This window comes from Rhipicephalus microplus, chromosome 7 (assembly GCF_043290135.1).
Source record: "Rhipicephalus microplus isolate Deutch F79 chromosome 7, USDA_Rmic, whole genome shotgun sequence".
NCBI lineage: Eukaryota > Metazoa > Arthropoda > Arachnida > Ixodida > Ixodidae > Rhipicephalus > Rhipicephalus microplus.
Genome location: NC_134706.1, coordinates 72,130,683 through 72,145,367, shown reverse-complemented (window position 1 = coordinate 72,145,367; position 14,685 = coordinate 72,130,683). Strand labels below are relative to the sequence as shown.

Here is a 14,685-nt window from a genome sequence, read left to right as displayed (position 1 = left end):
AGTTGGCTCACTCCCGGGAGCGAGGTCTCACATTTCACGTCGGGGAGAACCGCTCGAAGGCTGAGGACGTCACTTGTTTCTTCAGAGACCCGTTGCTAACTTTTAGTGAAACTTGCAAACACTATCAGTTGGAGCGGCGGAAATACCCACTCCCGCATCTACACTTAACAAAACCTCAGTCCATAACTCTACGACTCTTACAGACGGAGGCATATGCATCGCCTCTAACTTGGTCTAAATATATACACGACATAGATCCGGGATGCCCACGCTGTGGCCATTCCAAATGTACACTCCAACACATGCTGTGGCAATGCCCTGCGTTGCGCGAGAGCAGCAAGTCTCCCTCTATGAAGTGGACTGGACCTGTCTCCTCACAAGCCACGACAAAGGATACCAGCTTAGGGCCATGCAGAGGGCCCACGACATAGCCGTGGAGTTTAACCTCCCCGTACCGTCGTGGGAGTGGCCCACCGGTGTCGCCCCCTAAGGGGGATCGAGCGCCGCCTCCGGATATTCGTAAAGTTCTTTGCCTGCCTGCCCAGTCACTGTCGTCCCTGTGCTTTGCGCGTTGATGCTCTACCAGAATGCATCACCCCCCTCAAAAAAAAGATCCCGGAAATCTTTCTGACGTACGTCTTATGCCATGCCACCTAAATTATAAAAAAAAGCATGTCAGGATTGATTTTATACAGGTGGGGACTCGCATGCTGAATTCCGTGCCGACCGAATGTGCCCTCGCGATCTCCGACGCCAGCGTGGCTCTAGCCGACTGGGCTCGCCTTACGTCATCTCCTGACACCGACGACTTTCGACGACAGTGTAGCTCTGACCGACTGGACTTGCTCTACGCCACCTACTAACGCTGACAAGAGCTCTCGCAAGTGGTGCCCCGTCCTCGGACTGCTTTGACCGTGTTTCCATCTTTCCTATCTCTCCTATCCCCTCGATTTGTCGCCGCTCTCTCTGGCTTACCACATCACGCCTCTTTCTCTTTTCTACACTTTTATTCCTACCCTTTTAATCCCTCCTCACCCCCATCCCTTGTGAGCTACCTTTGAGGTGTCGCTCGCTGAAGGAGACAGTTACGGGGCCCACTTTTCTCTTCCTTTCTCTCTCAGAACTACTTAGTATACAGAAGGATGCGCTTCTTTTGTGAGCAATCACGTTACTTCGATGCGCAGGCTAAGGCTACTTTCTTATTTAAATACAAAAGACGGACGAACTGTTTTCTTGTTACCGTCTGCTATTTTTCATAATCTAACACATCTAATCACGGTGATTTAGATTTCATCTGAATAAAAAGAAGCCTACAGCTAATTTCGAGTTGTTCTATAGTGCGTGATCATTGAAATATAATTGAACTAAGTGCCCCTATGAATACAGACAAAAGTGGATCAAAAATTTAAGAACCTTTTCTTATTGAGGAAATGGCGGACAAACAACGCTCGACGTGGTTGTGATTTAAGTACTGATGGTATTTTTTTGTTTTTCTCTGTCTGCCTTTATGTTACTATAAGGCTGCTTTTGAGTGGAATTAGCCACCGGCTTTCATGTTGGCCGGAACATCCATCCGCTGATTGAACGACTCAATGAATAGACTATTTTAGGGAATGAAAGACAGCTTAGGAGCACAATTTCAAACAGCAAGGAGCAGCGTCACCAAAAATCAGATCTCCAGGCATACAGTATCTACACATTTTAATTCGATGACAACAGTTGTGGGATTCACGCCGAGAGCGTGGTTGGCGGAACACGTGCTGCGCAGCAGCGATGTGCGTAGCACAGACATGGACTTCAATACGTTCTGCCAGCACGGTGGCCAGACGCTCAGTGATAGACTGGCGTGCCCACGCGTGGTGTGCTTCAGCCTGAGCATAGGTTACTGGGTCGTGTGGTGACTCATGGGTTCCATGGCTTTTTTATATTTCTATTAACAATATTCTTGGAGTTTTTGTAGGGGCTGCTGCGAATCTTCGAGGCTGACGGCCCCAACCCCTTACACATTATTTGCAAATTTACGAGGGTTTCACTAATTATGAGACATGTCACGTGATTTAAATGCTGTTTTTTCGTTTTTTTGCCATCCAGGTGGATTCATTGACAAACCGCTTGAATATCCAGTAAGCATTCTTTTATGTGTTTTTGAATCATTGGAAAACCTCAAATGTGTTTCACAACAATAGCAAAACTTTAGTAAGTTCGAGACACGCAAAAAGTTTATTTTAAAAGTCACAATACCAACCTGTAGTGTAGGCGCACGTTCTACGGGATAGCTCGCTAAGCTGCTTCGGTTTCGAAACAATCACAGGTTGGCCGCAAATGTGAAGTATTAAACGCATTGCTACAAATTGGAAGGTCATGCGCAGAATGGCAAACAAGTCAAAATGTGCCTCGCGTTTCGCGCGCACAAATCACGCAGGAAACAAAGTCACATGTACAGCTGAACGCGACTAAGCGTCTCAGTTGTTACTTCGCTGTGTAGGAAAAGCGCGCCCTTTTCACAAATGGAGACTGCACCACAATTACAGTGACCATTGTGCACTCGGTGACTACAACAGAATCGTTCAGGTGAAAGCCTAAGGCCAGCCAAGACTACGATTGTCCCCACCATGAGATAAGCGTGCGCGTTAGCGTCTCCCCTGCTCCCTCTTTGCGGGGTAAAGTAGGCGTCAGCGCGCGCCGGCGCCTCGTGACAACGTGGTGACAAGCGCTCATTGTGCCATCTTGTTCGTAATGATGAAAGCACGATAGTTTCCCCGGAGATGCCCGTCACGAGAGGTAAGTCGTAGATGCAGATATAGATAGCTTGCAGTGTGAACGTTAGAGGTGTTCTCTCGTGGCTCAGAGGTTAGCGCCTCGCACGAACAATTCAGGGGTCGCACGCTCGATTCTGCGCGTGAAATTTTTTTCCTGAATTAGTTTCTTTCTTGAATTTTCATCTAAACAGATACGTATACATATACGGTGAGTAACGGTGATGCCGGAATTGACGCTGGCGGCAATACTACCGAGAGTGTCTATATATTTGCTATCACAATAAAATAAAAATGAAGCGACAACGTGCTTTCTGCAATGTAGAACGGTAGCGGCTTTTAAGGGCGAGAATAGGGAAGTAAATGGTTCTGCCATTTACCATGAACAATTTTCAGCTATTGTAAAGGTCGGAAATGTGCAAGGCCTTGGCCTTGCACTCGAAACAAATATGGAACTGATTCAACTGAATGAAACTATGCGGCACACTTCGCTCCACCGGGTGATGGGTCAGATGGCCACCCCCCTCATTTGCCCCTTCGTGCGCAGGCCACGGAGCCCCGTAAACTGAACGCCGTTAGATGTTGATTGTCCGAGTCTTTATCTCCATGTATATGGTGTCGTCCAAACGCCAGTTCAAGCCCAGAGCCTTCGCGTACAATATGGCTAGTCCCGCAAACGAATGTGAGCACACTTTCTGGAACATCAAACTGCAACACTTGCAACACACTGCAAAAAAAACTGTGGAGACCGCAGCGGAGGCGCAGTCACCGCCGGCTACCATCGCGCCGACGGTGAGCTGCAACGCCAGAGTACACAGCGCGTAGGAAACGCACCGACCACCAGACATGAGATATGCACTACGTATACGTCGATGTCTTCAACACGAAAGCCAGTTTAAAAGCGCTTCATGAAAATGAAGGGATGCTTGAACGAATTTTGGCTGTCGTTTCCTACCTCTACCATCCACAAAGGGTCAGAAAGATAACCGGAGCGAGTACCCGCACTTTGATCCTTTTTTGACAGTTTTAGAGGTGTCTAATTGAACTTCAGTTGGCTTGACCGGAACGGTTCGAATAACTATCCGTAAAATACTACAGAACGAAAAAAATTCAGCACGTCACCTACAACTAAGTGCCACCACTTCTGTGTTTCACTTCAGCGTTGTCGCATTCAGCGTTGTTTCAATTCAGCGTTGTCGCTAGCGTTGTCGCATTGTCCAAGCCAAAACTATTCTCGGTAATCAAACACTCTTCATCAAAGAGAAATAGAAAAAAGCGTTTTATTAGAGAGATAGGGCACAAGTATGCGAATATTTTTAGTTTTTACTGTTTGCTCAGAAAAGCTTCACTCCTGTCTCTACCTCCCCTCCAAATACGTGAGGCCTGCGCTTAAGGCGCAGTACAATTGCAGCGAAAGCTAGAAAAACCGCCTTTCAGAGCCTTTTCAAATCACTGATTGGGTATCTACTGCAAGTACACTTGTTTGATACACACTAGGGCATTTACAATGAGCTTTTGGGTAGTCGGCTGGCATTCGCTATGCTATTTTCGCTATTCTTTTTGAGAAACGTGGTATGCGCTAAACGCTTGCAAGAAATTCCCTGCCAATTGTTCATGCAATGACTGACGATGATGAGGAATTATGGCTGAAATGATTATGCGCCACAGTTAATAGGGGAACAATAACAAGCTTTAGTAATGGGAATTGGATGGCCCACTCGTTACGCTATCCCCAAATGCGCGACCACTTGTCGTTCTTTCGCTGTTTTAAAATGCTTTAGAGTCGCAATAACGCGATATCTTTCCCGAAATCAACCGTGCCTCACCCTGCCTAAAGTCGTGCATACTGAGCTTAGGACTCTCGGAATGCCTTCCAGAATATCATAAAACCTACAGATGTAAGCTAGGTTAGAAATTTTTAATTGTCCCATGTTTGGATGGTGACTTGCAGGACAGCACAAGCAAAAGCGAAGCTTGTAACGTGTAGTGAATTCTTTGTTCGAGGTAGTAAGTGTGTTGGGATAGACCCTGAGCTCACTGAAACTAAAATGCACTCCTCAGTGCTCCGTGAACATTCAGAACATATCTATGTGCATGAAACCCTGCAGTCATTCGGAAAGATCAATTCAATTACAGCGGAAACTTGGAAAGTGTCAGAGATAGAACGGATGAGTACCCTCAATCGAATTATCGTATTGACACTGGCGGATGTAGTCCCTGTGTGCGACATCTCACAGCTACTCTTGGTTTCTGGTCTACGAGGCCTCGTGCTCAATCCCGGCACACCACCATTATGCCTGCACTGAAAATGAGTAGGAAACATTCGTCGCCACTGCCACACACCGCGCTGCGAGAATCGCCGATGGTTTGGACACACGGCTGATGAATGTGTGGTGATGTACGCCAACAAACGGTGCCATCGCATACGGCCACCTGATGATGCTTTGCAAGAACACATTATGAATGCTACGGAAATCCTTGAAGCAACTAGTGACCTTCAACGTACATTTCTTGTTGAACCTTGTGCTGCCGATAAAGACGACTCTAATGGCTGTGCTGTAGCGGAGGAGTTCGCGACGAGCATCGAAAGAAGATAGTGCGAAGGACAGTAGCGAAAAGCAGGCGGTCCGCGCATCTGGGCCAGAAGACGCTCGTAAGAAAAGCCTTGGAAGCAGTGTTGACAATCAAGCAGTAGATAAGGAGTTGACTGCTAAGAATGTGCGAGGATGCACCGGCACGTTCATAAAAAACACGAAGTATCACCAAACTCCGCGACAAGCGAGGAACGTGACTCGACTGACTGTCCTCGTCAGTCACATCGTCGCAAGTCATCACAGTCTGCAGGAAATTGCAGATGCTTAAGACCAAGGAGGCCAGGTAATGTTGACGGGGAGCATTCAAAGCCCCTTCTTCACCAGACCGGCGAGTGCAACTCTGAAAAGAATTCATACACCGTGGCACTGAAGAGTCACTTTTGCAACGGTCAACGTATGTGGGCTACAATCTAAGCACAAGCAGGTGCAGCTCCACCGGTTTCTCTACAGCCGACATCTCGATTTCATCGCCGTACAGTTACGACGATCGAGATTAAGTGAATACAGAAAGGGCCATGCGGCCTTGTCCTGTATTTGATGTATTTGTGTCGCAAGCTGTGGGCCTTTCCGCAGACTGCCTTCTGATCCTCAGGAAGAGGTTACCGTATTCTTCTATAGCATATAGTGTGACCAGGGAGGGCGGCTGATACAATATGATTTTGTGTGGTATGGTTTACCATGGAGTTTAATCAACGTGTATGACTTAAGAGATGCACAACTGCGCACTAGTTTCTTTGAAAATTCGGCTACGTTGTTAGAACCTGACCGTAACACTGGGTTCATGGGAGATTTAAACTGCGTCTGCAATCCATCCGATAGTACCGGGCTTAGTCGCAATGACAGGCGTGCTGATGTGCTCTCGCCTATAGTTGAAAATGTGGGACTAGTTGAAATAAGATCACTCAATAACCTTCCCTCGATTACGCATGTAAAAGGAAGTACACATACGCGCCTTGATCTTATTTACGTTTCAGCACCACTTATTTCCCGCGATGTGTCATGCAAAAGAAAGCCCATTTCTTTCAGATCAATGCGTTGTTGTGAGGCAGATAGGTAGCAACAGTCGATCTAACTGCAAAGCACAATGGGCACTTTAGAAACTGAACTCTAAAATTGTGAGTGACCACAAGTTCATTGCACGCGCAAGCGTAGCACTGAGAAAGTGTCTGTCATCTGACATGTCTTTCTTCGTCTCTTGGAATTATTCAAACAAGAAGTTCGGGCAATAGATGTATAATTTTGATCTGGAAAGGGTTTTTAGAGAAAATTAGAACAAAGCATGCTAAAGCAAAATTTTCAAAACCTATAAGGATTTGACGTTAAGGCCTCTGGTGACTATAAAGCCTAAATGGCTAACGCTAAAAACGCCCTCCAGAGGTATGACGCTTTACGTTACAGAGGTGCGAGTGTTCGATACCGCAACACTAATAATTTTCGCTCTTCTAAAAACAAAAGAAAGATATGGTGACGCAGTTTTGGTCGTTTTTGGCTCTTCTAACTATGGAGGAACGTGAATTGATTAGTGGGTCTTTCACTACACAAGAAATGAAACTTGCCATTGAACAGTTAACATTGTCGAAAATCCCAGGACCTGATGGAATATTCGGCGAGTTTTACAAGCATAAAAATCTATGCTGTGTGCTATACTGATCGACATCTTTACGCTGAGTTTGAATCTGGACACGCTTCTTCACTCTTTTACTAAGAGCCACACTGTACTAATTGAAAAATGCTCAGATAGAGAAAAACTTCGTCATGTATGGCTACGACCAATTGCATTGGGCAACGTTTACAACAAAATTTCCGCAAAAGTACTCTCAAACATACTTCTATTTGCAATGTCAATACTCATTGGTGCCTATCAGACGTGCTGTGTAAAATGTTGCTCAATACAGACTAATATACACGTTGCTCGCACAGTGTTTCTGACACTTATATGAAGAACTGGTGATGTTACAAGTAGACTAAGCGAAAGCCTTTGATCGGGTTCGCCATTCTTATCTGTTTTCTCTTCTCGAACATGCCACTATTGCCTCCACTATATTAAAGGTGTGAAACTAAGCTACAGTGAATGTTTAACCCGTTTAATTGTCAATGGCTATCTTTCAGAGCCCGTGTTTCTTAACCCGTTTGTGAAACATGGCTGTTCATTGCCGATAGTGCTTTTTGCTCTCTACTTGGAGCCACTGTGCTTAAGTGTTATTCGATCTAGTAACGTACGTATTTTCAGTCCTTATGGGAATCAGGTAAAGGTATTGGCGTATGCAAATGAACAAGCGTTCTTTTGCACAGATCATCCTTGTGTAAAAATGGTAGTGTCAACAATTGGTGAATTCTGAAAAGCTTCCGAGGCACGAATTAACTTTTCTAAAAGCTTGGGACTGTGGTTTGGTCCATGGACATATAAACCAAACAATTTTCAGTATATAGAATGGACTTGTGTTCCGCCAAATTACTTAGGGGGACCATTAGATGCACATCGAATAAGTGTACATTATTGGAAAGAGCGTGTACCCACCCTCAAGTGCCCTATGCCCAGACCCTATGCCCAGACCCACCCTATGCCCAGAAGTTTATTCCTCATAATCTCTCTATTTTTGGAAAAGCTTAGGGATGCAACCTGTTTTTAGCAACTTTCTCCGTATATTTGCTACCTTTATTTAGGTATCATCCTATGAACCGGTGAGGAGAGATAATGTTTTAGACCTGTCTGCGCAGTCGGTCTTGGGTTGGTACACCTCTTTACTAGACAACTGATGTGGCGCTTTTCCTACTTTCGTGACTGTGCTCACCTGCTGCTTCGAACAATTTTGCAAGTGAATTTCACCGTTGTTTTATCAATTTAGTGGTAGCTACTAGTTTTGCATCCGCTCCCTATCTGCAAGGGTTCATGCGTGAAGTATACGAATCAATGCGTTCCTGACAGCCAGATAATTCTATATGTACTTGTTCTCTAGCTATAATACGCTCTGTTGGATGTGCTCTTTCCAGCCCCATTTTACCGCTCTCTATATTGTCACGTGCTGCAAAAGGTCTTTAACTCAGAAGAACTGAGCCGGCGTGGAGGCGTACCGAGAAAGTGGCAAGATCGCTGCTTCATTATCAACAACTAACCAGAGCGCGTGCTGCCCCAAAACATCTTCTTCCATTCTTGTGGGCAGCCATGGCTTTGGCTCACCGTAGCCAGCGTCCAAGTGGCATTATTCTTCTTCTGAAAAAATGGGCATCACTCTGATGCTCGGACAGTACAAAGGCAAAGCCGGGGCGACCCAACAGAAAATACACGCATACCAAAAAAACAATAATGTTCATGTGCAGTCCCACTACAGCATGAAATACGGCTTCAGTCGCACTACGTGCACAATCTCCGAGGAGGGCCTTCACCGCCGTGGCGAGAAGGCGCCGTCATGACTACTTCGTAGTTCACACCACTCACGCGTAAACACACTTAATACGGTCCGAAGTAGCAACTGAGCAGTTTTCTGACAATCCCTAGCGTCGCACTGGAGTCTACACCTAAACTTGATCGCCTAGATGGTATTCAACTTGTCGATGGCGAGCGTTGTATTGGCATGCGTCTGTATACTGCTGGTGCGTAATGTGTAGGCGTGCTAACTGGCGTGCTCCTTTGGCGTAGTGGGAAGCTGCACAGCGTCAGGAGTGATCAAAGCGTCGCAATTGTGTGGAAGCATCGCATCCAGCATGGTCTGGACCTCTCGTCCAACGACAAGACAGAAAGGCATGAATCGCGTAGTTTCCTGGACGGCAGTATTGTACGCGAGTGTGACATACAGTAGCACCTGATCCCAGGTCCTATACTGGACATCTACATACATAGACAACATGCCAGTGATGGTCTTGTTGAGTCGCTTTGTCAAGCCGTTGCTCTGCGGATAATATGCCGTGGTCTTGCGATGGCTGGTGTATCTGAGCTTGAATACCTCATGAAATAGCTGGGCCGTGAATGCTGTTCCTCTGCCTGTGATTACGCACGACGGGGCGCCATGTCGAAGTACGATCTGGTCCATAAAGTAATGGGCGACGTCGGAAGCCGTAGCACGTTGTAGCGCTTTTGTCCTGGCGTACTTCGTCAAACAGTCAGTGGCTTCTACGATCAACTTGTTGCCGGCAGGTGATTGCGGAAAGGACCCCAGTTAATCCATTCCTATTTGATGGTATGGCGCTCTAGGTGGTTCCTTTGGTTGAAGAAGCCCGCGGGCTTCAGTGGCGGGGATTTGAGTCGTTGACTTTCCCAGCAGTTTTTCACGTATCACTGAACGGATGCGGAAAGCTTAGGCCAGTAGTACGCTTGTCGAACTCGAGCGAGAGTTCGAGAGGAACTGAAGTGGCCAGATGTAGGCTCATCGTGGCAGGCGAGAACAATGTCGTCACGCATGTCGGTTGACACAACTAGACGATAGGTTCTCTCATTGCCGTTAGAGTTTTTCTTATACAGAACCCCATCTCGCAGACAGAACGGCGACAGGCTTCAAAAAATACGTCGAGGTATGGACGAGTTGCGTCCTTCAAGGTTATCGATAACTGCGCGAATTTCATTGTCCGCGCACTGTCGTGTAATCAGATCAGTTGTAGTAAGGACCTCAAGAAAACCATCGTCATCCCCAGTGTCGTGGCCACAAACTTCGACAGGTGCACGGGACAATGAGTCAGCATCTTCGTGCTTGTCACCCGATTTGTAAGCGATCGTGAAATCCTATTCCTGCAGACGAAGACTCCATCGTACATGTCGCCCACAGGGATCCCGTAGGTTGGCTAACCAGCACAACGAATGATGGTCGGTTACTACCTTCAAGTGGCATCCGTAAAAGTAAGGCCTAAATTTCATCGTGGTCCATGCAATAGCGAGGCACTCTTTCTCTGACGTGCAGTAGTTTAACTCGGCGCGGGAAAGAGTTCGGCTAGCGTACGCTATCACTCGCTCTGTGCCCTCTTGTTGTTGGAAGATGACAGCACCAAGACCCACATTGCTGGCGTCAGTATGAATTTAAGTATCAGCGTCTTGGTCAAAGAGAGCGCGGACTGATGGTGTCTGCAAACAGCTCCGTAGTTCAGAGAAAGCTGCGTCCTGTTCTTCCTGCCAGACAAATGAAACATCTTTACGAGTGAGTCGAGTGAGCGGCTCAGCAATCCTTAAAGAATTGGCTATAAAGCGGTGATAGTACGGGCAGAGCCCTAGAAAACGACGTACTGCCTTTTTATCATGTGGAACAGAAAACGAGGCCACAGTGGTGCTTTTGTCAGGGTCTCGTCGAATACCATCCACACTGGCAACATGGCAGAGAAACTTAAGTTCCTTGTAACCGAAGTGCCATTTTGCTGGCTTCAGTGTCAGATTAGCAGAACGGAGCACTTCCAGCCCATTATGCAGACGCTTCATATGCTTCTCAAAGGTCGCAGAAAGCACGACAACATCATCCAGATAAACTAGGCACGTGTGGCACTTCAGACTGGTAAGAACAGTGTCCATCATTCCCTGGGAGGTAACAGGTGCAGAACAGAGGCCGAAGAGAAGCACTTTGAAATCATATAGGCCATCCAGTGTAATGAAGGCGGTTTTTTCACGGTCTCGTTCATCCACTTCGATCTGCCAGTATCCACTTTTCAGGTATATTGATGAAAAATACTTGGCTCGCCGTAGTGTGTCGAGGGAATCGTCAATGCGTGGCAGTGGATAAACGCTTTTTTTAGTCACGCTGTGACGTTTCCTGTAATCCACGAATAAGCGCAGGGATCCATCTTTTTTTTTCTTGACGAGCACGACTGGAGATGACCAGGCACTCTTTGAAAGTTGGATAACGTCATCTTGCAATATCTCTTCGAATTGAGCATTGATCACGGCCCGTTCCTTTCACGAAACGCGGTAAGGTTGTTCTTTTATGGGCGAGGCATCGGTATACGTCATTATTCGGCGTTTGGTGATTAGTGTCTGACGAGCCTTCGAGGTGGACGCAAAGCACTCTTTAAGTTGATATAGCAGTTCACATAGCTCGGTCTGCTGTTGTTCGAAGAGCGTCGAGTTGATACCAACTTTTGCAAGTAGTGAAGTCACGTCGCTAGGTGTCCGTCAAAGGCCATCATCGGCTTACGTAGATGCGAAGCATTCAGAAACGTCTGCGATAGGGTAGGCGAAAGTGATGGTGGTGTCACGAAGGAGGTGCTGGTACTCACTACTGAAATTAGTCACAAGTAAGGCACCGTGTTCGTCATAAAGCGTGACGAGGCTTTGTGGAGCGCAGACACTTAGCGCGAACAAAAGCGCATAGTTGCCTTCAGCGACAAACTCACCATCCCGTAACTTTTCGGACACCACATAAACTAGGAAGCTTGAACGCGGAGGCAACGTGATGCTGTCGGCAGAAACGCGAAATGTGCTGTCACCGGTCATCAGATTTGTCGGAAAATCCAGCTGTCGAAAACGTCACAGTACGCTCTAGAAGATTGATCATAGCGCCGTGCTCCCGCAAAACGTCCACTCCCAGGATTAGGTCTCGGGAACAGTCACGAAGTACGAGGCAGCTGGCGAGAAACGTACGTCCCCGAATGCTCACTCTATAGTGCACATGCTGATTGGGGTGACTACATTCCCGCAGGCAGTAAGAATTGTGCTTCGCACTAACGCGTAACAACTTTCTTTACGTGTGCTGCTAGTTTACCGCTCATGACCGAGTATTCTTCACCTGTGTTCAATAATGCACTAACGTCGGGGTAACCGTCGACTACCACATGTACATCCAAAGAAAATCTGCTTCTGGCTTTCGTCGCTGTAGTCGGAGAATCACTCCGGGTCTGTGCTTGTGGGAGGCCTGCTTGCGTGGAGTGTCAGCGGCCTAGCTCCCGAATGTCGCTTTCGTTAGTTTACCCGCCTAGGACTTGGTGAGCGCACCGGCGACACTCCTGGGAGGCTCCGAAATTTTGGAGAAGATCGCCTTGGGTATGGGGACCGCGAAGGCTGCCGCAGTGACATGCGCTGTTGTGAAAGGTATTCTTCAATAGTTTTCGGTGTGTCACCAAATCTCGGCCGTGGCGAGTTGGCGGTGAAACCCTGTAGTTCGAGGCGACGATGAGGACACTCTCGGAACACTTGTCCAGCTTCGCCACAGTGATAACACAGTGGTCGTCTGTCCGGTGTGCACCATACGTCTGATTTTCCGGGAAGAAGCGGCTGTCAATTTTCCAAGTGCTGAATTGGTGGCAGCGTAGTAAGTGCGTCCTGAGGCATAGGAATAACGAAGCGTGGGGAAGCAGGAATATATCGACTGACAGCTTCTGCGTATGATGAACGATGTGGCTCCATAGCGGCAGGCGAGACATAACTGGAAGGCGGCACGTGGAGAGCCTGTCGTGTTTCAGTTCTGACGAGGCTGCAAATAGACCGTGCAGTAGGTTGGGACTGGCACTGAATCTTTTGTAGTTCGTCGAGCACCACTGATCGAATGAGGTCGCAGAGAGACTCGATCTTGATGCTACTTCCTTCACCTCCGATCTAACTTACTGACGAAGCGACACTCACTTGCCGGTCGTACACAGTAGAGCGCTGCTGCAGCACTTGTTCCATGGTTGTGGCTTCGGTCGAAAATTCCGCCATATTCTTTGGGGGACAGCTAACGAGGCCAGCGAAAAGCTGCTTTTTTAGTCCTCGCATTAAATTACGAACCTTCTTTTCTTCTGCCATGTCGGGGTCGGCTCGACGAAAGAGGCTCGTCATGTCCTCGACGCACATCACGACGCTTTCATTCGTCATTTGGAGGCTCGACTGAATTGCTGACTTGACTCGTTCACGGCAATCGGGATTGGCCCAACTTGCCAGCAAGTATAGACTAAGGACGCTTTACGAGGGAAAAACCTGGCTGTTTTCGTACGAGCGCTGTCCTCCAAGCTGAAATACACGTTCCTCATCTTGTCGAAGTCGGTCCAACCATTGTAATCCGAGAACCATTCCAACTGAGTCAGCCAGTCTTAGACATTCTCCAAAACGAAACCGTGGAACACCTTCGGTACACGTGCCTTCCACAGCGTATGAGGCGTGCCTGCAGCGCCTTCCAGTGTGTTGGGGGCTGCAGCGCTTTCTCAAGTGTTCGGGGTGTGACAGACGTCATCTAGGGAAGAGGTCCGTGCACGTGAGGTAGTCCTCGGCGTTTTCAGCTTGAGTGGTGAACAGGTGTTGTCCCTGAAGATACAGGGCTACCTGGAGGCGTTTGGAATATCGGCTGGGCACCTCAACCCGTTGGCACGTGCTACAAAAGGTCTTCAACTCAGAAGAACTAAGCTGGCGGGGACACGCACCGAAAAGCTTGCAAGATGGCTGCTTCAATAATCAACAACTGACTAGAGCGCGTGCCGTCCCGGAACATTGTCTTCCATTCTAGCGGGCAGCCATGGCTTGCGCTCGCCGTACCTAGCGGCCAAGTGGCAATATATTAGATTTTCTGGTACTGACGAGCTAATACATGTAACGAAAACACCTATTTCACCAATAGCCAAGACATTTTTACAAAGTACATACAGAAACAGTACCTGTGAAAAACGTAATTGAACACCGAAGGCATAATTGCATCCTCAATTACATGCCACGCCTGTGAAGTTCTAGAAACAATCGAACATTGCTCAATTAGCTTTCAAGACACGCTACATTTCTTGGACGTCCTGCAGAACGCTTTTAAAAATGTCTCGATTGAAATTTTCATATCATCCGTGGTCTTGTGCCACCCAAATGCAACAATATTCCTGTCGACAAGCTGTTGTTGAAGGGCATGCATAGTTTATGGAAAAGTCACATGTTGGGAAGGGTTGTGGAACCAACGGTGTTTTCGCGATGCCACTTTGTGCAAACGAGATTGTAGCTAAGGGACTTCTATGACCTACTGCAATTTCAGACGTACTGGTATGCTGAGTTCACGAAGTGTGCAGCTCAAATACTCGTTTAGACATTGTGTTTAATGAGATTTACTATTTAACGTCAATTGTACTATTGTAGACTTGAACCTATGTGTGTTGTACACTGTGTATATAATGTACATGCGGCATTTGTAATAAATGCTGTCGCAGAAACGAGGCGACACAAGCGTGGACTGCATTCAATGTGAGCGAACAGCAATGGCCTTCTTTTCTATTTTTCCTACTAACGCGTGCGCTCTTCCGTGCCCATTGTCTTCTTCTTCTCCTTGTCTTCGGCAACTTTCAATAGTTTCCGGCCCGCATGAAGTTTTATTGGCCTCATTGGAAACAACATTCAAGTTGGTAGATATGTGGTACAGGTCTTCGGATGAATTCTGCATCGTTTTTCAAAAAGCAAGAGCGTATCCTCTAGTCGACTC

At 47.2% G+C, this 14,685-nt stretch overlaps 1 protein-coding gene across 1 annotated transcript in view; it reads left to right on the top strand.

Annotated features, from left to right (window-relative positions):
- The first annotated feature begins 2,095 nt into the window (after positions 1-2,095).
- LOC142766971 (japanin-like-RA2) overlaps positions 2,096-14,685 on the top strand; it is a 118,084-nt gene continuing 105,494 nt past the window's right edge. The window contains exon 1 of the mRNA XM_075868179.1: positions 2,096-2,123. The gene's annotated coding sequence lies outside the window, so the exon portion shown is untranslated. The remainder of the gene's footprint in view (positions 2,124-14,685) is intronic.